The sequence below is a fragment of the Erpetoichthys calabaricus genome, chromosome 2 (genome assembly GCF_900747795.2).
Source record: "Erpetoichthys calabaricus chromosome 2, fErpCal1.3, whole genome shotgun sequence".
Lineage (NCBI taxonomy): Eukaryota > Metazoa > Chordata > Cladistia > Polypteriformes > Polypteridae > Erpetoichthys > Erpetoichthys calabaricus.
The window spans coordinates 145,147,683-145,170,491 of NC_041395.2; the positions used below are offsets into that span (position 1 = coordinate 145,147,683).

General features: G+C 38.3%; 1 protein-coding gene across 1 annotated transcript in view; it reads right to left on the reverse strand.

Annotated features, from left to right (window-relative positions):
* nlgn1 (neuroligin 1) overlaps nucleotides 1–21,068 on the reverse strand; it is a 709,352-nt gene extending 688,284 nt beyond the window's left edge. Inside the window, 1 exon segment of the mRNA XM_028794590.2 lies at nucleotides 20,821–21,068. The gene's annotated coding sequence lies outside the window, so the exon portion shown is untranslated.
* Between the last annotated feature and the right edge of the window lie 1,741 nt (nucleotides 21,069–22,809).

The window sequence follows — 22,809 nt, forward strand, 5'->3', positions numbered from 1 at the left end:
GGGCTTTCAGGAAGAGATTTTGATTTATTAAAGCAGGCCTGACCAATCAGTTTCAGGCAGAGGCCATGAGCAGTTAGAGCATGTGCACTGTGCACTGATATGGAAGCAGGAGCTATTTGGGTCTTAGAAGACCACAGTAACAAAATACAATAACATGGTGCAGATAGTAGCTATCCATACCTTGCAAGTTTCATAAAAAACTCACCGAGTACGCAAAATATATGGGTATTTATAATGGTGAGGGGCCATCTAGAAGCCAGACGCTGCCTGCATTCTGCTGAGCCGGACTTATAATCATCAGCATTCCCCAATGAAGAACTAGATGATGATTGTATTGTTCCAATGACTTCTCTTCAGCCTGGATATGTAGGTATAGATGACTATACTACTTTGTATATTGAGAGTGAATGCTGCACTTTAAAGCAAACTATTAAATATATATATATTTATGTGTGTGTGTGTGTGTGTGGCAGCTGACGTCATCAGCGTGACCATATAAAGGTTGACACATGCATTTCCAAATAAGAGATCTGGAAATTGAAAGTATTATTTGTGCATTTCATTTGGTGTATTTCTGGTATAAAATAGGCTAAGCCTTGGTGTAAGGTTTCTGATCTATGGTTCAGGTCATGAATTTGACACGTTTTTATGACCACATCTCTTCTCTGGTTTTTTCTCATTTAAAAAAAAATAAAAAAAAATAAAAAAAAGGCCCTCTGTCACCTCCTTAATTCATCTTCTTAACCTCCAGGCTTTGAAATGACTTCGTCCCGCCTGTTAAACTATTGCACATCATCCACCTATCTACACTTTCAAGTACTAACTTATATCCTACCCTGAAAGCACTTCTGGGATAATTTCAGGAACTAAATTCATGTGTGTTATGGACACATTGAGATCATCCACCTACAGCTACCTCTGATATTTCCAGGCAGTCTCATAGGTCCAGACATGATTATCAAACAAAAACACACATCTCAGGACAACTCATTAAAAAGTCTGTTGTGAATAGTGGCAAAACTCTCCACTGAAAAGGCTCGATCCACAGGGTTTTTTCCTGAAAACTTCTTTTGCATTTCCTCCAATCTGTGCAAGTTAAACATTCAGGTTTACTGCGTCCCAATTTTATTTATGTATTAGAAAAATTGGTAAAATAACTATGAAAAGTCAGAGAGAGGGGGAGATTGAACAAAAGAGAGTTATTACTGAGAGAAAATAGAAATGTAAAATTACGGTTCCCAATTCAGGAACTCAGTATAACAAGATAACTGAAGCTAATTCATTCATTTGTACATTGTAACGAGTGTGGAGACATAACAGGCAGACAGAAACACACACACACACACACACACACACACACACAAGTAGAGCAATGTAGATACTTGGCACCATGCATTTAAGAAGTACCTCTGTCTGCTATGATATCTTTCTGTCATTTTAACTACTATATCACTATACGTCATAACAGCAGCAAACAGAGATTAGATAAGCTTTGTTTATGGATATACCACATGTTAAAACTCTGCTGCTATTTTGTTATGGTATGTTTGCATTTCCAGTAGATAGCAATTTTAACTTACTTTAGTTATTCATTTGGATGTGCCGTCATGTGGATGTTGTGCAGCCTCATCCGTGGTTCTGCTGGAGTGAGGTCAATGTTATCAGGCACACTTAACTGATATAGGTATTTTAGGCACCAACATCTACAACTCCTGTGGCTCTTCATTATCAAGTGTCTCTATGGTAGTCATCTTTACCTCCTTTTGATGAGGTATGATACACTATTTACTTTGAATATTTTAAAATTCATATTTTCGTGCATGTAGCTCCAACTTCTTTCAACCTCACATCAGCTGCAAAAAAAACAGCAATGACACAATTGTTTTCTTTCACCACTTGTCCATTGAAATCTTCAAATGTCAATGTATAATCTGACTTAACCCTTGCAGCAGGTTATGTTTACTTTTAGCATATGTAGTGTGCTCTACACACACATTTCTATGTTTAATAGGGTTTTTTAGAAGACTTATCGAAAGTAGACAGTTCATTATAATCAGAAGCTTGCTTTTTATTAGACCAGGTTAACAAGACCACCTCTGATCTTTGCAGTTCAAAAGCACCACCCTTCCTTTGAACTTCGCCTTCGTGAGGCACTGGATTGGTTCATAAATGTAACACTCTTGTCGCTCAAATGTTCCCGCCAACTTTTAAGCACTTTACACTTTTACTTCTTCAGATCCAAACTTCCTCCTACAGGATGTTTTTACAACTGCACAGGTTTCATTTTCTTTGTGCAGGTCTCCTTTACAAGCTACATTCAAGATGTTTCCAGTGATTCATCAACATTTTACTAATATGGTTAAACATGCACGTCTTTCTTCTTTTTCATTTTCTATCTTTTAAAACTTGGATAGCATTCACAGTAGGCGGAAGTCATTTGTTTAAAACATATTTACTTAACACAGCAATATATTGGAATTGTGAGGATTTGTCCTTCAGCACATACTTAGATTTTTATGTTTATTATGGATAGTTATGATTAGTTTTTATTAGTTTTTTAAAAGACGTGCATTTTGTATATTTAAACGTAAACTTCACAACTATCTGGGCATTTGAAGTCAAACTTGTTGTCTTGACTGTTGAAGCAGCAGTAAGTTGTTATTTTGTATTGGATAATTATATGGGAAGCAAAATAAAAAATCTTTACTTGATACTCACTGTTATTTTCCATGGTAAAATTATTTATAGTCATTTTATATTGAAAATACACACATTTTGAGTGGTTAGCTTAGGATCAAACAGGAAGTCAAACCATCTGATAAAGCTGGAAGCTTTTTATCTTTCCCCAAAACTTTTGTTTTGCTTTTTTGAGATATGCTAAATTTTAAAAAATGGTAAAGATTAGGGTAGCATTGGGGTTAGTCCACAAAAATACTTTTTTTCATTATGTATCACACTCCAATAACTTCGGATTGATGCCTCTGTCTGTTATACTCATCTGTTAACTTCAGTTCCTGTTAATACCCATGAAATTATTATTAATAGCTGATACTTAGGCTCATAAAACCTATTGAGAAGTCTAAAATTAGAACTTGCAAGCTCATTCTTAAGGTCCTGTAACATTAAACAATTTTTACACAAGTAAACCTCTGTCATTTATACCTTTCTGTTTACATTCCGTTTCAAATAGATTTGATTTTGTATTAAAGCATAGGAGTGGGCTTGTGTGTAAGCAAGAGCTGACAACCAATGAGTGCTCACAATGAAGTATAATGCAGCAATGAGAAATAAGTGTTCTGGACCTCGCAAACGAAACAGACGCTCATCTGCCTTATGTTTTATGTACCGTGACAGAATGGGAAAAAAAAAAAGATAGATTGCTGCTAAATGTGCTATACCTGGAAAGCATTCTTACAGTACCACCTCTGACAGGCAGAACATTGTTTGTTGTCACACAAAGGGCCAATATCACAACACCATAAAAATGTAAACTGTGCTGCAAAGATGTCACAAATTTCATATTTGTCAAGCCCTTGCGATATGGCATTGTGTAATTTGACATCCTCTGACAACAAGATAAGCAACTGCAACTGTGCTGCCTCAGATCCAAAGAGTGCAAGAGGTTCATGAATTCTTTTGCTTTTGGGTCACACTGATTATCAATATGAAAATTAAAGTTGCCAAAAATTAGGAACCTGTCATATGATAATTAAAACTAAGTCTGAGAATACCTCAAAGAAAGACACATTATATTTAGGAGGTGTATACACGAACAATACTAGAGACTGAGAAACTCCTTGAATAACAACGGCAAGATACTCAAAAGATGCAAACGTACCAAAGCCAACATCTTTACACTTTAACTGACTTGAATAAATATTTGCTAAACTGCTGCCTTTTTTACCTTGGCGAACCGCATGAGAAAAGCTTTAATTCGCAGGTGCAGATTCGATTAATACAGCCGCACCATCAGAGCTAAGCTACATTTCACTTAAAGTAATAAAGTCGATTTTCCTATCACTAACAAGATCGTTGATGAAAACGTCTTGTTGGTGAACACTCTAACATTTAATAAGGCTATATTTAAGGCCTTGGAAGAGCAAAACTGAATTGTCAGAGCGTTACGGCTGTTTGAAATGTTAATCAAGTTATTTGTATTAATGCCGCTTTGAGAAGAGTTTTTTATTTAATCTATAGCGTGTTTTTATAGTTTTAATAAAGTGCATATAATGACCCACAGAATGGGTAGTGTCAATATTACAGTTTACATGCTAGATAATATTCCTCTAAAGTGATAGCCACTGGTTTCCGTACATGAGAAGTATTATACATGGTTTAAAATCCATTTTTCATTACTACACTGTTTTCATTTTGAAGTCTCCACTGAATTGTAATCCTTGTCATAGTAACTATTCCACATATGTATAGAATCTGGACTATACTGAAAGCAGTAAACTTAGAATGTGCGCTTGATTGGTACTCTGGTCAACACTGGTCACTATGTACCAATTCAATCACAACTGTTACCCTAGGTGACCCTTTCAACAGGCAACATTATTATCAATTTAAAGTTTGGCTGTTCTACAGAGAGAGAGGAGTCCCTCTCAATCACCAAAAGGGACACTTTTTTACAGATTTTTTTTTCTGTGCAATATGTCCTGATCACAGTAATGCACATCATATGACCATCTACTTCTGCTGGCCAAACTGTGCAAATTTACCAGAGCTCCGCTCTACGGTTCTGGTGCCTGATTAGTACAAAAAACAGTTAAATATCAGATGCGTAACAATGTTTCTACTTAGTATTTTAAGGAGAGAACAGTACTTCATTCTGAACGCTTCCAAAATACAGACAGTTTAGGAATACAGTTTCTTATCATAGAAACTATGAGCAAGAGCTGCTTAATTGCTAAATTGCTTTATTTCTGTAGACATGGAATGAGCTCTTAACTACACACTTAAATTTCAGGGCTCAAGGATGGAAGGGTGGAAATCCATAAAAGTAAAGTTGTTCTATACAGTGGACCATTGTCATTTCCAAGAGTAAACTTCATACATTTATTTGTCAAATATAACAATGTGAAAATGCACATGTGATTCAGTGGGTGACAGAAAACCTTGCTATGATAACAAAGTGTCACCTTAAGGAGTTAATGTACTTCTGGTCCCTGACGAAAGCCTACCTATTTAAACAGCTTACGGATTTCCATTTTACTTATTTAGCTCCAACACCAATATGAAGGGTGCAAACCAAGAAGATTAAAAAGAAAAAAAAAATTACTTTTCACAAAATTATAAATAATATGTTGGGTGCAAAAAATGCCAAAATAAAACAATTAAAATATCTAAGAATGTATGCTTTTGGGACATCAAACTGATGGAGCCTTGTTGTTCCCCTCTGAAATGCTCCTTAGGTCTGTTCAGGAAGCTCCATCGAGTGTCAGTTCTCCTAAGAAATACTCTCCCCAAAAATGATTTGTTCTATGCTACTTAGCCCATGTAGTTTGTAATGATAACAAAGAAAAATTTTTAATGTCAAATTTACATGCAGAATGGAAATAAACACTCTGAGAGAATAGCAATCTATAGCAGCCAATGCTGGAGAGCAGCAAAACGTTTCAAAACGATCATGAAACTCTTCCAGTTTATTATTCATGTCAGAAAATCGACTTGTCAAGTCATCCAGCCGTATGCTCACACTAAACTACTGTTAAAAATCCACGTTAGTGAACAAAAATGGAACAGGCTCAAACATGACCAACCACCTGAACTGAAGACCAGCCTCGCCACTTCATTCATCACTATAACATAGTAACTGCTGTCACACTTGGGTGCCAAAGATACCACTCTGGGACGAGAGGGGGCGCTCATGCTAACTTTCTCTACTTTTCCGTCCGTAGCTCCTAGGAGCGACCCAGTAAGGGCAACTGACTGTGCCCATGGTACCCAGAACGGACCCTGCCTACTCTAGTCAACTCTACATAAAACTAGGCGTTGTCTAAAGATAGTGTCTCGCTTTAGACCTGCGAGTTTCCAAATCCTCCCTGATCAGCTTGACAGAGCCCGGGAATCGCTATTAATTGGGCCATTTCAGGCCGTCAATTTCATTGTGCCACAGAGCACGGTTTTGGTTTACTTCTGTTTATTAAAACGGGATCACTTGGCTAATACTTCAATATTTCAAGTGACTCTTTTTTTTTCCCCCAACCCAGTCACACTCCTTATTTGCTGTCTAAAATTGAGTTTCATGTAATATTAACATTGCAAAGTTCAATGAGAAACAAACAAAACTAAAAATGAACAGAACATGCCTTATACCTGTGCATATCCGAGATGCTTCAACCATCAGAAGGTCAATTCACCTGTGCAGTTTCACAGACTACCACTAAATAATCCTGAGATACTCCATCTTTGGGTATGAACTTAGAAGTAACTGGGGGAGGTATGTAAATACTTGTTCACATCGGAGCATGTTCAATTTTTATTCACAAGAGCATTTTCTGTAAGTTGTTGATGAAGCAATACTTTAGTAAAAATGCATCTGTTTGGTATATTATGAGCCTATAATTGACTTCACATTTGCATTAGTATCAGTAACATGACTTTTTTCATAAAAAATATTTAATATTGTATGCTGTTGTCACAACAGATGCCTGTTTTTTTGGTTTTAAATCATAACATATTATTGAAAGCTGTTATGTTACTACTTATTTTGAAATTTACTGTATGTTCATTGTCTTTGTAAATCACCATGTGATAGGCCACACTAAATAATAAACACATATGGTGAAGATGGACTGGGTGGAGAGTGGGTGTTTTTGTGTAAAAAATTAATTAACTCTGCTACGCTTTCTAGTTGTTTCTTTTTATTGGATAATTTCAGTTAAAAAATGGATCACAACAAAAAAACTAAAATAGCGGCAATGTTCCTATTTACCCTTTAGTGCTCCCTAAAGGGTTACGTGGTGGCCTAGAGTTTAGCTCTCTGCCGCCTCACAACTCCATCAGGCTGGTTTTGAATCGGATATCTGGACACCATCTGTGTGGTGTTTTCACATTCTCTAGGTGTCCAAATGGATTTTTCCTCTATGAATGTCAAGCCAACTAGTGATTCTAAAATGGCTCTGAATGCTTGTTGGGGTGAATGTGGCTGAAGCCTGGTATCATTTTGGTTTTTTCCCGAATGCACAATGCTGCTTGGACAGGCACTCGCCATGCCACATTAACACAAGTCCTCCCTTCGTGCCTGTCTTCACCCTATTAGCATAATGGCAAATATTTTTATGTCATCCAATCATCAGTATTTATATTGGCTGTAAAGATCTGAACTTTGCTTCTGTTTTTTTATTATACTGTTTTGAACTGTATGTTATTGTCTATGTTGCTGCAGCAGCAATTGAATATCTGTTCAGTGTCAATACAGTACTTGCTATGTGTCTCATTTTGCTTTTCCTCTCTCATCCTAAAGATGTTTGTGTTAAGGAATTTAATGACAAATTCCAATTCCTGTCTATCCGTCTAACCTGATATAGACAGCTGTTGCTCTAACAAACAGCTGCCAACTCCAAGACATTTGGCTAATGTTGTCCTTATGACTCCTAGAAAAATGGGTCACCAGATAACGTCACTTCCAGAAGACTCCTGAGAATACTGAACTCTAAAAGCTCAGCCTCAGTTACTATAAAACAGTTGTATCCCATAGCTCAGCTACTCTATACTGACATGGCACTGCCATCTCTCTCTCTCATTATGCAATGTTAGCCACACAAAACATATGCAAGAGCTGCTCTTTCTAATCGCAAGATATGGGAACATCTTTCTTTGATTGAGGGGAAAACCTTTCTAATTCAAGTTCATCTTCAGCATGATTCAGAAAAAAAATTAATGAACGGAGTTTGGATGCCATCTTTTATCAGCTAACATATGTCTTATAAATCTGTATTATTTTGAAAGAGAGAGAAAAAAAAAAAGCAAAGCAAAATCTAAATTTCAGAGAATAATGGCAGAAAGCCCATTCACCTTTAGTCAAAGTCTGACCCTGGAAGACTGCAGCAACAATACATCACTTGAACAAAAAGAATGAGCTGGAACTTAGGGATTAGAAGGCTTGGGAGACAAACAAGAATCCTATTCAAACCCCAGTGGAACTATGTGTTCAGTTCAAAAATGTAAATGATGGCAGACGAGAGCAATATATTGAGTTTTTTTTTTTTTTTTTTTTTTTATCATTTTTTGATCTGAATAGCAGCTTTACATTTTGCAGACCACCAAGAAAATAAACACACTCAAACAATGCTCACTATTAAATCTGCAGTATAAAATAAAAAAAAATTGAAATAATGGATTGATGGTAAAGTCAGCAAAAACATGTGAGAGACTCTTCTGAAAGTCACATTTTAAAACCACCATGAAATTTCCCATTAACAGCTACAACACAAAAGCCCCTAAACAGTTACATATTCTCTTGCTTTTTATTAACTAAAAGGAAAATGTGGAGTAATCAAATCCTGATGTTAAGCATGCATGTGCAAACCTGTGAATCTCCCCTTGGGATTAATAAAGTATCTATCTATCTATCTATCTATCTATCTAAACTGACACAATGGCAGAAGGCAGACTGAACAAATATGGAGCTCTGGATTTGTAATAGAGAGCTAGGGGAAAAAAAAAAAAAACAAGGACGGGACTGGAAAAAAAGACAGCGATATTTTAGGGGACAGTAGATGGAGCCGAGTTCCCGCTCATTTTATATTATCTACTGCATGAGCAAATAATTTGCTGCCCAAGAATTGTGAAATAAATAGGGTCAAGATTTGATCAAGATCATGAGATCGAAAGCTGGCGAGTAATGCGAGAAATGAAAGCAGCAAGGCTTCTGAGAAGTACTCTAGAGATTAGCAGGCTGACTTAATTAAAACAAAACAAGGAGTGCCCATGGCTCGTAAATTAGCCACCTGTCAGCAATACGATTAGGCGAGTAAAGCCTCCGTTCAAGTCCACCTACAGTAGTTTCCATTTTTCCACAGGACTTGCTGGCTGAACACAACAACATTTCACAGTAAGGAACATTCTAGCTGCTTAGATGGTAAGCTGCTATATTGACATCCAATAAACGGAGCACAAATGCAAGTAGGAAAATGATGGAGGGAATTTAAATAGTAGCATCATCTTCCACTAGTTGGCACCAATGAAGACACCTTATTATATGCATCCATTGCTCTACAGTATTTATCATCAAACCCCCAATAAAACAAATCTCAAACCTACTTAATCCAATTCAGGATGCAGGGGGCACAGTCTATTCTAACAGCACTGGGTACAATGCAGGAGGCAAACAGATAGGTTGCCAGCCCTTCACATGAATAATACACAACAAATACCTTTAAAAATGAAAAGCAGAGTACTGTATTACAACAAAACTTTGGGACAATTCTCAGTAACACAGCTATTTGTACACCCAGAATTATTCAGATGGCTACACATTTATTTTCTTGTAATCAGCTATAGAGGTATATAATCCATTATTCAACATTCTAAATGAGGATATTAAAACAATATCAACCTCTTAACTAAAGTATGTGGTAATCCAGCTTTCTGGTAGCATTTTAACATACTACAAAATACATTTAAGGTGTTTTCTCTACAGAAATCTTCCAGCATGGTAGCAATGCCAATCTTTCCAGAGATGTTTAATCAACATGTTGAACTAATCCATGCTGCTGCTTGGACACTCAGTGCTTTGTTACTCCCAGGTCATATTGCCACTCTGTGTTATAACAAATTCTTTCAGAACAGTAACACATTGCATATTCTGCCTCCTAGTCACGGTTTGTTTTTGCTTCTTTTTCAATCTCTGGTCACCTGCTATAGTAAACTACCAAAATATGCATGGACCATGGCAGTCCGTGTCCTTTTTATTTGGTTATAATTAATGCATGGTTACAGGACTTTATTTTTTGGGGTAGACTTGGCACCTGCCCTGCATAAAAAATAATGTGCTACTGAGGATGCTTTTCTCAAGAGGAACATGCTCTGTGACTGCTGACCGTCACTGCCAACTTTCCAGCTGGCATCTTGGACTGGAAAAAAGAGAGCTACTTTGTGATCTAATGTGGAATTCACTTGTGGCAATAATCCAGCCCTGACTGTACACGGAGACGGAGGAACTCACGGTGGGTCTCAGGAAACAGGCACACCAATAGGCATTGATGAAATGTTAGCAGGGACAGATGGGTGCTTTGAGTTCCTTAGGTTACAGAACTTTAATAAGATGGCTGAGACTACTAACATCAACACCAGAGTAAAGGACAGACTTGAGCTTCTCCAAATCATAAGAGCAGAGTGGAATTCTTTTGTTTTTTTTCTAAGATGTTTTTGTGTAGTATAAACAGTGTGCACTGCACAAACTGCATTGTGTATTTGAGCTGCCCTTTCAAATTTATTGGTGCTTTTGTATTTAATATCACACAAACACAAATTACAGTGTTTTCTGCACATATAACAACAACAAAAAAATATGTAAAAAACAACAAAAGAAAATCTGAGCTTTCTCTTTGCAGTCCAGAATATTCTAAGATTGATTTTTGTAGATTGATTCTCAGTGATGAGTAATTATCAGACTACTAGGTTTGGTGTACTAACTGGTAAGTAAATTCTTTGTTTTTGGATAAATGAGAGTCAGGGAAAATAAACAAACAGTGGGCTAAACACATGGATTTCCAATAATTTGTAAAATACCAAGAATGGATTTTAGAAGGAACATTTAACCTGTCAACTCTGTTCCTTTTAAAATGCATGGGTAATCAAGGTCTGATTTGCAGAAGACAATACTTACTGGAAAGCAACTCAGCATGCCAGAAGGCCAAAGCACAACTGTTAAAGCACTCGGAGCATGGAAAATGTGCTATACAAGTGTAATTATTAGCATTATTATTATGAAGATATAATAGGAGGTTCACAAGCTATCCCGGAGGTCAGAATACAATAAACAAAATGCACATTTTTACATGTACAGTATATGCACGTTTATTATACATAAATACTAAGCACACCTCCTTCTTACCTCCTATTCTTCTTTGATAGTATTTATTGCCACCCTTCCTCCTGGCAATTGAACCCCTGTTCTAATTCGCCTATAAACCCATCATTCCCAGGAGTAATGTTTAGAAGGGGCTTTTAAGCCCCAGATGGGGATGACTTCTGGATAAAAACCTTTTAAAGACATCTGAGTCAGGAATGCACTCTGGGGCTCCAATTCTAAAAGAACCCCTCCTACTGGTACCAAGTCTTCCTGCAGTTCAACTCAACCTTAACAGGCCATTTCACCTCCAAGTAGCCTATTACCCATAACTTATTACAGGCACAGTACTTCTTGATGTTATATATTGGACTGGAGTCATGATATCCTATAAGCCAAAGTCCCTATTGTCTTGTCCTTATTTCTGTCCTTCAAGGCTAACTACTTCTGGAGCTATCATTATGCATTCTACTTTCACCAACAAATTCCATTACACCTTTTCAGTGGTCTCTTGGCATCTTTAAGGCCAAATAAATTCACACATATAATCCATCTCACACTAAAGCCTGCCTGCGATCGTCAGATACTTCTAATGAATCCCTGACTTTCTGTGACATAAGGCTACTTACAAACATAGTAAGCACACGTAACAAGGATGTCTCTTTAGAGCCAAATGAAATACACACACTTGACTGTGCATAGTCCACCATTACTTGTTGGATAGAATTCAAATAAAATCTGATAAATGTGTTGACAGCCTTTAGAAGTTAACACTGCACAACAATTTTTTTGAAAAGTCTTGCTTCCTGAAAAGTTTTTGCTGGTCGTGACAGGTACCTACTGGTATATGCACAAATATAGTTTTGGTTTTACTGCATCAAGTAGGGACTCTGAGAAATAGACATTTATATGTTTACTGACAATAATGTATTTAGTCATGTTTATGTTTCGCATAAGCTGTTAAATTCAACAGAATTAAAAGTGTTTTGCTCCCGATTTTCTTTTGTATTCAACGTCTGGTGCATCACGTTGCAGTGTCCAACAGTAGTCAGCAAACATTGACGAATTCCAGTTGCCCTGGTATCGTTTCTCCATCGTAGCAATGTCCTGGTGAAACCTTTCACCATCTTCGTCACTGACAGCACCAAGATTTGCGGGAAAGAAGTCCAAGGGTGAGTGGAGGAAATGAATCTTGAGTGACATGTTGCACTTCATTGTCTTGTATGCTTTGAGAAGTTTGTCTACCAGCTGAATGTAGTTTGGGGCTCTGTAATTGCCCAGAAAATTGTCAACAACGTCTTTGAAGGCTTTCCAGGCAATTTATTTCGGCCCCACTTACAGATCTTCAAACCGCTTGTCACTCATAACATGTCTGATCTGGGGGCCAACAAAAAAGCCCTCTTTGATCTTGGCATCAGTTATTCTTGGGAACATCTGTCTTAAATAATGAAAACCTTCGCCTTCCTTGTTCAGTGTTTTCACGAAATGAATCATGAGTCCCAGTTTTATGTGAAGAGGAGGCAAAAATATCTTTGCCGGGTTGACAAGCGATTCATGTGACACATTTTTCTGTTCTGGAAGTTACTTTTTATGGAGTGGCCAGTTCTGTCAAGAATAGTGCGACTCTTTGGCACGGCTGTCCCAGTCACAGATGAAACAACAGTACTTTGTATAGCTGAGCTGCAGTCCTAGGAACAGAGCAACGACTAAGATCTCCACAGATATTCCAGTTGTACCTGCTATACTGGACGTGCTTCAGCAACAGTTCCATATTCTCATACGTTTCTTTAATGTGTGCTGCATAGCCAACAGGTACTGAAGGATAAACGTTGCCATTGTGTAGCAGAACAGCTTTCAGGCTTAACATTGACGAATCAATGAAGAGACACCACTCTTCCGGGTTGTGATCACAACCCAAGGCCGAGAACAATCCTTCAATGTCACCACAGAAACAGAGACTGTCGACTTGTGCAAAAAATGTGGTTATATCATGATGTCGGCCTCGAAACACAGAAATTTTTGTACCTGGTGACAGCAAACACCATTCCTGCAGTCACAAACCCAGCAGCTTGGCTTTTGCTTTTGACAGACCCAAATCTCTGACCAAATCGTTCAATTTGGACTGTGTTATCAGTTGTGGATCGCCTGATGAGCACGGTTCAAAATCCAGGTCAATGTCACTGTCAGTACCCTGCATTGCAGTTTCTTCATCTGGTCCGTCTAAGGTCCAATCCTCTGGTGGTTACGGAATTGGAAGACTGTCGTCATGTGGCACGGGTCTCACTGCTGAAGACAGATTAGGATATTCAATTGACTTCTTGTTTTTGGCAGAGAAACCAGACATATTAGTCAAACAGAAGTAACAGTCCGTCACATGGTCTTTTTGTTCTCGCCATATCATCGGAACAGCAAACGGCATTGTCTTTCGAGTGCCTCTGAGCCAGACTCTCAGACTGACAGCACATGTCACACAGCAAATGTGAGGCGCCCATTCCTTGTCCTGATCACCAGTTTTGCAGCCGAAATACAGATGATAAGCTTTCTTCACAAGAGCAGTCGTCCAACGTCTCTAAGGCGCAAGTGTATATTCGCCACAGATATAGCAGAATGTATCGCGGCTGTTATGACATTGACGAGACATATCGCCCGACACCAAAAACGTCTATAGCATCAAGCTTACTTACTGTTATATTGCTACAGATACTATACTTTACTATACTGATACTATACATACACACTGACTATCTAGATTAACCAAATGAGCAAGAACGGTATATGCAAGCCACCTTTATAGCATGCTGAGACAGCGTCAAGCTCATTCAGACCTGCCTAGGCATGCCCAGGATGTCAACTTCCACAGAACAGCTTCCAACATGGCCCAACCCAATTCCATGCCTGGACAAACCGTTGTTGATAAGTCACTTACGGGAGAGAAAATGTTTGGATACAAATATAAGAGAAAATCATGACAAAACTGAAGATTTCTCTGAAACAGTAAATTTTGATGTGATATTCGTGATCAGCACCCAAAAATCTATAAGAAACACCCAACAGTGTTTGATGTGCAGTGTAATTGGCAATCTTCATATTAACTTTAGCATATGGTTGCTTGTCACCATAATGGAATGGGCTTAATTTAATCACACCAACTAATTAATTCAGATATACACAATATAATAAAAACTTTTGAAGACTAGAAAGTACAATTGTTATTTTGTTTCTGTATTAGTAACACAATAGGTTATCCGGCCAAAAACTATCGGTGCTGCTGTGCTGGGGGCGTTCAACTGGCAGCCGGTCTATGCTGAGCGGAAAAATGATGGGGTGCCTTGAAATAACACACTTGCTATGGCATCATTGACACATACAGTGTATATAGTATTTTTTTATTTTTGGGTATGTGTGTGTGTGTGTGTGTGTGTGTCGGGAGACACCTCACATCCAGAAAGGTTAGCTTTAAATATCCTGAAAATCTATAGTCTCCTACTAGCAAACTCAGCAGCAGCAAACCTGCAACACGGTCACTTTTCATCTGATACTGGGAATAACTGTAGATGTGAATAGTGTTTTGAGGCAATGGAACTGGACATTATCTGATCTGGAGGGATAAAAGCTGACACACAAAAGCTGGTGAATCTGCCTTCTTCGTATCTCACCGTCACTTGATTTTTTTTTTTTTTTATTCAGTTTTATTGAGTGTTCCTGCTCACTACTGAAAATGGTAAATATAGAAGGCAGTCGGGATCGAACTGGAGACTCTTGATTACAAGTCAGCAAATCTTACCGCTACACCACAGAAGCCGTTCTATCATCCTTGAACCTTTTGTGAAAGTGTTTATTTGATCTTTGGACTTCATAAACTATATAATGTGTGAAGCCTGCCTACATTTTGTCATTTACTACTAAAATTTGAAAAATGTTTCTGTTTGAACGATGTGTTTACACAGATTATTGTAGAAACAGAACACACATGAAATGCATGTGTTCCAAATAACGACCTATTATTGCCACTCTAAAACTCCAGCACTTCACTCCCAGATAATCAAGGCATGAGCTGGGAGAACTTTGTGCACGTTCTGCGGTGGTGGGGGAATGGAATAGCAGGCTGCTTGCTGCTTGTCTTTATCAGCACATTTACAGGACAAAAGACGCTGACAGAGAGGTGCAAAGGGATTTAAGGTGGGCTGGTTTTACGAGTTTTTTCGTAGGCTTTAGTAATTCTAGTATTAAAGCCACTAAACTGACACTGATATATAAAACTTTTCTTGTATCCTTTAGGAGGTTGGTGGAACAGAAAATTAGTAAATCTTAGTTCAACTACTAAAAGAAACCTATTAATCATTAATATGAGAAACAAATCTCCAAGTATGAAAATGGGAGAAACATCATCAAAGTTATTGTAAGAAGTGTCAATGTGGATAAAAGACAGGGGCATTCTAATATCAACATTATTGTTAAACAACTTCCCATTATGAATTGAGCAAGTTCTCTTATTTACATAAAGTAGCAAAACAATATTTGCATTGTGGACATCGGATCGCTACTTAGTGCTGTCCTTCTACAGCACTTGCTCTGCTGTTGTAATCCTCTGTAATGTGCAGGTAATCGGTCACCATACTGATTCTTGAACTCTAGCTGGCTAATGGCTTTCTGAGTGGTTGGTGCCCTCAATATTTTTATTTGTTTACAGACTCATTAGTGAAAATGTGCTTTGATTAGAAAAATCAACGGATGAAATTTCACCAAAAAAAAACAAAAACATACAGAGCAGTCTTGCTGATTGTAAGTGAAGTTCATTCCTCTGGGGCTGGAATAACTGTTGGAATGTGATTTCTGCCCAGCTTACAGTATATGTTGGTGAAGAAAACTGGAATAACTGGAGAAAAACACCATTCCAAATCTTCTGTAACAGGTGGCCGGGTCTCATGCCTGGCTGGGACACACCTGCTGCATATGTTCCGGGGGAGCATCCATGGACTCCTCAGTACCTCCCCCGGGATGCTTGGTGGCAGCCTCCCTGGGTGACGTTGGTGCCTCAGTTTCCTGCAGGGCTCCATGGGAGATGGAGTTCTCCACAGCCCTGTGGGAATCTAGGGTGGCCGCCAGGGGGTGCTGCATGGATCCCGGAGCCTTTATGGACACTTCTACAGCCCCACCCAGAAGTGCAATTAGCAACAGGTGATCAAGCACCTGGAGCACTTCTGGGTGGGCTATAAAAAGGGCCAGCATCCACCACTCAGGAGCCAGAATCGGGAGGAAGAGGACGAGGTTGCCTGGGAGGAGTGGTGGTGCCAGAGGAAGAGTGTTTGTTGGTCAGTGTTTGGAGTGCTTTTGGGACTGTGTTGTGGCTGGAGGGATTACGGGGAAGACGTGCCCTCCAGCTGAAGAAAAATAAAGCCTGTGTCTTTTTAACACGTGCCTCAGTGTGAATCTGTGCCGGGTTGGGCGCTATATAGCATCTAATTCACACTACAAATAACAATGTTCAGCCATGGATTCTGAACCCAAGATGGTGCCCATAGATTATTGTTATGAACAACAGAGTTTACTATAGTTTTACTATGTTCTGACTCACAACCATGGTCAAAAGTCAATGTTTAGCCTAATAGGCCTGCTTTGATGAATTTACACACTCTTCTAGGCTATGACAAACAAATCAGACAATCTTCTCCTAATGTTGCAACACAAATATAAGCACATTGGAAACCAAGGCAATAAAAGGCTATTCCATGCAAACACCATGGCCAACATTGTGCTGTTTAAATCCTTAACCAGTAGCTTTGAGGCAGTGGTCACATGGAGTTCCACTAGTACAACCAAAGGATAACCAGTCTTCCAATAACTGCCAGTTACAGTAGATGCACACCATACCACCAGTATTTCCTTAAAATGTCCAGTGAATCTTTTCATTTCAGTTCACCCTGGACTCATATTCATCAAGTTAATAATTCTCTGTGTTTAAATGCAGCTCCACTTACTGTACCTAGACTCAGTCCTTTAAAATCTCTTGAAACTTGTATTTTTTCATGCACTCTCACTGGTCTATATTTCTAAATTTTTTTTCTTAGGAGAGATCATCTGTGACCTTTGCGTGATGATTTTATTACCTACAAGCTGTCAGGTTAACCGACATAAGCTAAATTGTCCCCAGTGTGCTTATTTCTAGAAATTTTGCATGTGCCTTACAATGGATTGTAAGCTTGCCATAACTGAACCCAGAACTGCTGTACCCTTAAATAGAATATTGCAAATATTTATGAAACTTAATAGATGGAAAACTTCAGTGCTGTTTGATGGTGGTTATCCAATCCAATTTAATTTATTTTTGTATAGCACTCTTCACAGAGCACAGATTCAGATCTCTTTCACATGTTTCCAAGTACAGTACATGATAAAAATCAATGGCTAGGGAGGCAACTGCCAAACATTTGAAAATGACTAAGATTTTTACTATGACGTTTGTTCATGCTCAATAACCAAAAACAGCTAAAACTGTCAGGCATTATTAAACAATCACCACAATAAAATCCCCAAAGAAATTTGCTGTCTCCTAGCCCGTTATCAGCCATGCTTGGCTCTCAATGCAACATAAAACCTTCTACATTCAGCCTCCATCATAATATTGCTACAAAAAAAGCAATCAATATATAAGACACAGGCATAAAAGTTGGACTTATTCCCTGGTTATCAGGTCAATACTTTATAAAATGAACAAAGGCAACAACCATTCACCGACCTGGCAAGGCCGCAGGCCTACAAGGTGTTTACATTGTTTTAGGGCATATATGGCTAAAACAGGCCCAGATATATTGAAAGATGGCAATGAATGAATTGCAAGAACATATTTTGGTTAGACCTTCCATTATAATTCAAAGAACTTTTTATTTTTGAATGCTTTTCAAATGTGTAGCTATAAAGAAAAAAAAATTATATATTTTGTTCTTGGAAGAGAAAACTCTAAAAACACACTGTAGATCTGTGTTCACGCCAGTACCCCGATAACAAATCAGCTATTCATTCTGGAACTTCCAATTCCAATGAACACCACTATCAGTCTAACCATTACAAATATACTCTAACATATGGAACACATAGCAGTCATAAAGATTTCTTAGAACTCTGTGATAAAATGGATAGTTTTGCAGCTCTGACTATCACAATGCACATCTTCCATATTTTGCTCAATTTGTCTAGTCAACATAGTGACAAAGGGCACTTCTGAGTACAGCAGTTATCACTGTGAAAATCCTATCAGCGAATATCAGATCCCATATGCTTGGAAACACTTCATCAGTAACAACGTTCCTGGAAGACTACGGCGCTCAAAACAGGCCTGTTATGCAAATTGAGTAAAGTGGAGAGATCTTCAGAAAGCTGAAAACAATCAAGACCCCCTCCATATGGTTAGTATTGAATATAAATGAGTCAGAACATCTAATAAACATTTTAGAATGCAAACTATTAACATTTAGTCTCCCTTTGCCATTTTTTTAGCATAAAAAATGCATAAAACTTCTTTTTTTTGTTTTACTGAGGGGTCAGTTTAATCCTTTAGGAGCTGTAGTTGAAACATTGTTGACCCTGGCTAAAGGCTGGCCATTATTTTTCAACTATTTCTCATAAAACAACAGTAGCACGCACAGTCCTGAACTACAGAGCCGAGCTGAGAGCACTGCCTGATCTCCTCCTCCTAGCTCTCTATCAAGTCCTGTCAGGCTGGCTGTCTTGCCCGTTGGGACTCAAACTGATTTGCAACCCTGAGGTGCAGCCTTTGCACTGTATATTAGAGAATGCAGACCAGGCAAGCAAATTGTGTTGCAGATGAATAATGCATGTGACGTACAGCTCACCAACCCCTATGTAACTACATACCATTTATTTCATAGGGGGAGATTAGGACACCAGTTGCTTACATAATACGTTCATAGATTGGAAATTAAAAGGGGCATTTGGTGTGTGGTACATTGAAGCTCTTGGTGAAAAATTACTGAAAAGGCTGAAGTTGATCACCTTATAAGCTATCAAAGAAATAAGCCTGGCAGGTAAACTGCAAAAAAAAGTGTGACCCGATGGGAAAAACTTCCAATGCAGACACTTAGGCTAAACAAAATTAAGAAATAACAAGTATTACTCTTGATACTGGTATTAAAAAATGATTGTAGTTCTTAGCATCCATGGGTCTTAAGAATATGGGAATCATGAATCAGATTCTTTTTGCTCGTTTTGATAACAGGGCCTGCCACATGAACTTTCTGCAAAGCATCCAACAAGGCTCACTACTACACATAAAGCACCAGTTTCCAAACCTTAAATTCTCAAATCAGTACCTCAGTCCATTTGTATAGTCCAGTCAAACTGAAATACTGTTAAGGGGACATAAAGGATTTCCTTTTTCAAATAGTCTCATTAACAGGTAAAAACACTTGAGCTATCACTTGTCTTCTAACATAAAGGGTCACATTTATTTATTTATATTTTAAAAAGTACTAATTCTTACAGGTTCTATGACAACATTTATATTGCAGGTCAAATGCAAAAAAAAATAAAAAATAACTGTACTGTGGTTGAAAAGAAAATATTCGAAATTCCAAATAGATAGTCAAGAATTAGTGTCGCTATAGGACAGAATTCAGAATACCTGGAATGGTTCATTCTCAATTCCTTATAAATTAAGAGTAAAGTTGCCAAATTCAAGGGACAAACCCAACAAAAGCCATGTCGTTTTGAACGGGACTCTGCCTGTCATCACTACAGAAAGTGCGGTGGCTTGACAGGTGAGCAGATAGAAAACGTTTAAAAGATAAATGGAATTCAGCCCTGCTTGCGTGTGACGATAAAAATGTGACAAGCGCAAAACAGCGGGCACACGAGCACACGCTCAGCTAGCTCAAAACAGAAATCCGACTGCGCACACAGCACCGTACAGTTCTGCTCCTGGCATTTGCGCTTCCAATACTAATTACTTAAGACAAGATCATGAAAGCAGCCTCTGCTGTCGGACTGGCAGAAACAGCCAAGTGGGTGCCGGCCAGAAAGTTTTTTTTTTTTTTTTAACGGCGTTGAAAAAATATACCGCCCATCGTTTTGTTTAAGGTAAATTGTTGAACTCATCACGGCCCTATATAATTAAGCATATTAAATTAAACACAACTGTATTTCTTGCTTCCTTGCTTTATTTGCACTCCTTCCAATGAGCTTTGTTCACGTAATGCATGGCTTTGCCTGATTAGCAGCTAGCAGAATGCCCTTAGCATACAATAGTAATGCAATAAATAACCTTCCGATTTTATTTTTCGCTTAAAATGACCATTATATAAGCTTGCATGCGTCTCTATACATCCACATAAACATATGCATAAAAAGAATGCAAATTACACAGACATACATACTTCTATATGCATACAATCATTTTGTAAATTACACACTCACTACCATTTATTTGCTATATCCGACCATACCTCCTTATCCACTGGCGACATCCATCAAACGTTAATTAGAAGTCAATTAATATCAAGTAATTTGTCTGATTAATTTTAATTAAACCTGCCGAAAATTGATTTTCCTTCACCAAGTGAAGATGATGCTCTATTACATTTCGCACAGAAATGAATAACTGATTTTTCATTGCAATAGATTACAGAGGTTAGGTCTTCTAATATCTGCAGGTGGCAATGAAAGATATTTAAAAAAACGTCTCAAGTACACCCTTACACAAAAGTAGCGCAATAACCACCCAATAAATGTGCCGAAACGACTGAAACAACAACCCGATTCTAAAAAGGCACACACACATCACCACGTACCTGCACTGTATTCTTTCGAGGTCGCGTTATTAACGCCCTTAAGTATCAAAATTCGTTAAGTGTCTCCCTCAGCTTCTCGCTGGCTTCCTACATGCTATGCCGACTCGACTCCGGCAATACGGGGTCCAGTATTTCTAAGGTGACAGGGAAATGCAGCTCGCTGAACAGATACATTCCGTTCTCGCACTAATGCTAGTAATTTGCCGCACGACCGTCTTCAAAGCGAAAATATATAATCAGCCGATCGCCCATTAAACTCTCTCAACAACGGGACACTCTTCATGGAAAAATTAATAAGACGTCCCTGAATTGGATTATGCTGTTGAGAAGACGGATGGATGCATGGAATGATAATTACTAGAATACTCATTAAAATAAGTTTCACTTTGCCGAGGCAAATAAACCCAAACGCCTGGGTACAGTTTTAAGAAATGTATACATATGTATGCATGTGCAGCAGACATAAACTTTTTATAAAACGACACACATAAAAACTGCGATTTGCGAACAGAGAGCAAATGTCTTCAATATTTACCATCAACTCAAATCGCCAAACTTGCTGTCACCTTAAATTGATTTCAAGCGTGTCAATTTCTTTCCTTTTTATAATGTCCACTCCTTTTTTCCGTAAGCATTGCAGAAAATTCCAAGAAGATTAACTGACAAGAAACAAAAACATGAAATTGGAAAAGGGGCGAAGAGTATATGGATACAGCACTCCAGTAAGAACTCGTAGTTAGAGGTTACAGACTCTTGTCTCCCCCACAAATCACCATTTATATCCAGTTATCTTGTAGATGGTAAATAATCAAACGATCTCTCCTACAAAATGTAATTAAATCAGAAGATGGTGCTAATCCAAAAAGGCTTGTCTTCATTGGGAATCGCCCCAGGCTCAGTTTCTCGTAGATGCCCTTCCGAGATCTCAGTGCTATGTTAAAAGACTAAAGGATTTCTCTCCCTCTCCCTCTCTCTCTCGCTCGCTCGCTCGCTCGCTCTTCATCATTCTGGATGCATTGCTTAGTAAAAATGCCGAGATCTCTTCTTGTCCCTAATTCAGAGGATGAACTCAAGTGAAGAGAATTGCTGAAAAGTAGAACACAAGCGCACCTGGCGGTGGCTTTAAGAATTACACCACTTTTTTGCCTTTGCCTTTTTTTAAAGAGGCAAATATGGCTAGTCTGACGGCTGTATTTCATAGATAATGCAGACAAATATTTCTGTAAATGAAAACATAATTTTAACATTAATTAATTTTAAATTGCCTACACTTTCCAAGTGTCTTAAAGGCTTTTTTTTACTGTTAGTCAAAACGAAGGAGACAATGACTGCATATAAGTGGCAATTTTGACTGAGAAAATTACATTTTAAGACAAGAATACTGTTCAAAACGCATAAATAACACATACCATGTATGGAATAATGGATTCAACTGGAAAATAAAAAAAATCCCACAGGGGTTTAATCAATGAGGAACTTGGATCTCTTTATACAATAAATGTCTGAGCAGGCACTCTTCCAGATTTCCTTTTTCTCTGTACTTATTTTGCTTACTCCCACTTCATGTATGTGGCCATACTACATCCCTGTAAGAAAGCTGTTATTTTAATATTCCAAATACTGGTATGGTTATCAGGACTAGAACCACATCTGCTGTGCATCTAATGTGCCAGGGTGGATACCAGTTTACTTTGTCTTTTGATGGCCCTCGTAGGCATCGATGCAAGACTCTTGAACAAGCTGCTTTTGCCAATGTACTCCAGAATGCCCATGCTCTGCTGCTATGGCTTCCTGCTGCCAATTTGGAGGCCTCCAGGGCACCCTTTTCAAATTCCAAATATGGGGCATTGACTATAAGCTAACAGACTCCAACCCCCCAAGCTATTAATTCAGGACAGTTACTGGGGACTTCCTTTCCATGCCCTAATCTCTCGCTCACTTTCTCTTTTTTCTCCTTTCCTCTGAAAAACAACCCTAAGGTTGCAGTTT